The sequence below is a fragment of the Carcharodon carcharias genome, chromosome 22, assembly GCF_017639515.1.
Source record: "Carcharodon carcharias isolate sCarCar2 chromosome 22, sCarCar2.pri, whole genome shotgun sequence".
Taxonomy (NCBI): domain Eukaryota; kingdom Metazoa; phylum Chordata; class Chondrichthyes; order Lamniformes; family Lamnidae; genus Carcharodon; species Carcharodon carcharias.
This window is the reverse complement of record NC_054488.1, coordinates 37,520,458-37,523,011: the sequence shown is the minus strand read 5'-3', so window position 1 is coordinate 37,523,011 and position 2,554 is coordinate 37,520,458.

Sequence of the window (2,554 nt, the reverse complement as noted above, 5' to 3'; positions counted from 1 at the left end):
AGGCCACAGCTATAGTTCTGCTTGCAGTTCTGAAATGCGCATTATGGGAGGGATGTGATTGTAGTGGAGAGAGTGCAGAGGAGATTTACCAGGATGTTGCCTGGCCTGGAGAGTTTAACTTATAAGGAGAGATTGCATAGACTGGGGTTATTTCCCTTGGAGCAGAGGAGATTGAGGGGTAACATGATTGAGGTGTATAAACTTATGAGAGACATAGATAGGGTTGACAGAAAGGAACTTTTCCCCTTGGCGGAGGGATTAGTAACCAGATGGCATAGATTTAAGGTAAGGGGCAGGAGGTTTACAGGGAATGTGATGAGCAACTTTTGCACACAGAGTGTGTTGGGAACGTGGAACGCACTGCCTGAAAGGGTGGTAAATGCAGACACCCTCCTAACATGTAATAAGTATTTGGATGTGCTCTTGCGATGCCATAGCATACAAGACCATGGACTTAGTGCTGGGAAATGGGATTAGAATAGTTAGATACATGTTTGACCGGCACAGGCACGATGGGCTGAAGGGCCTTTCTCTGTGCTCCACACCTCTGGCTCTATCACTCTGTGACTGAGCAATGTTGCAACAATAACAAATTAAACAATCATCAGTGCTATGGATGTTGGGAGGACATTGCGGATCTCACTGTTGGCCTCAAATACTTGGTCGTTCCACCCCAGCCTCACCAACACCAGTTGACCTGGGTGCATGGCACCCCTCAAGCTCAAGGGCCTCCTGTTCGAAGCGCCTTAACATGAGGAGGTGAGCCTGGCCGCCTCCAGTCCTCGAATGCTCCGGCACATTATGAGCATTCTTTCCCTGAGAAAGAGAGAACACCATTCAGTGCAGCAATTTGCACATGGACTCTGCACACGCATGCCACACCCCAGCCACAGTGGTCTCCAGTGCCTCCTCTCCCTGCTAATGCTGATCAGTCACACTAAGATAGTATGCCTGCTCCCAACCCCCCCAACGGCCACCTTGGACACATTCTGCATACATCACTTTAGGAACCACATGGTCTTTGCTCCCATTACAAGGAGGCACAACTACGTGCAGCATCGAGGGCAGCAGATGGCTCTTGGCCACGACACCTTGAGGTTCCCCTTCCGCCATCTCATCACTCTGAATAGGACATGTGCTGGAGTTCTGAGTATGCGCCGAGCTGCATCTCCTGCAGGTTGCCACCAGACTAGTCATGTGTGACTAAGAGCAACACATGGTGCAGTGGAGAACTCATCTCCTCATGAACCATTCAGGCTGATCTAAGCATGGGCACTATCTGCTTGCCCAACCAGCATAGGAAAAATCCCCTACATGAATCAATGCAGTCACAACAGCAAGATTTGGTCGGGGGGGTCCTCAGAGGGTAAGGCTACCTGCTGGGTTAAATGCCCAACGCCAACATGGTACTCACCCTGCCAGAGTGCAACAAGTCGTTGACGTGCTTACGGCACTGGATCCAAATGCGCCGCACCATGTCGCGGGAGCTCACCACCTCTGCCACCTCCTCCCAGGCAAGCTTTGTCATGTGGGGGGGCCTCCTCCTCCCATCCTGGGGGGCCAACACTTCCCACCATGCTGCCAACTCCTTGAGGAGGGCAGCAAGGCATTCATCTGAAAAGCGAGGGGCGAATTGGCACTACCCTGCGGCCTGCCCTTCTCCTCTGCCTTTCCCTCCAGCCTGGTCTGCCCAACCGACCCCCTGTAGTGAGCCCTCGAACTGGCCATTGTCACCAGCCTACAAAAGGCTGCCAAGCATTCCCGCCGCCGCCCGAACACTCCCGCCTTCCACGGGAGTCGGCGAATACGCTGGGCGGGCCTTAATTGGCCCGTCCACGTAAAATGGCAGCGCGGACCGGATCACGTGCGCTGATTGGGGGTCGCCGCCCACCCGGGGGTCCCCGCCCGCCCGCAACCGCTGTTTCCCCCCACCCCCCCGCCCCAACCAACAAAACGGAAAACCCTGCCCTAGGAATGAGATGCTCCTATTACAATCTGGAGAATTTCTTTCATTCTAAAGCGAATATACATTGGAGCAAATATTGCTCCCACCTAACCATTTCCTGCCTTATTCATTTACATAGCCACATCTGTGGCACATACCAGTATCCTAGAGTATGAGAACAGACCTAAAGCAAATTGCACCTGGTGAGGGGTGAGAATCCTATGAAATGCTTACATTCTAGTTTGTTTTGAAGCTGTCCAACCTGCCGTTTATAAATATTTAAGTCTTGTTCCAGAATATTACTAAATGGCTTGTAAGTTTGCTCAAGTAGCTCTAGCCTTTATTATTTCTCAGATAATTTTCCTGTTATGAAGGGCTAAGATATCAGACTCCCCTTCGCAGGGAATAAATATCACGTAGCATAGATTACAGAGCTCTGATATCCAGTGGAGCGAGCCCTAAGTGAAAACTGTAAGCTGGCTTTTTTTGAAATCTTTTTCTATTATAAAGATTTATTCTGAGATAAGCTAAAGCTATATAAACTCTACTTGCTGATAGGTCAACTTATGCATCTTTTCTTCCTCGTTGCTGCAGTAACTGGTAGAAACC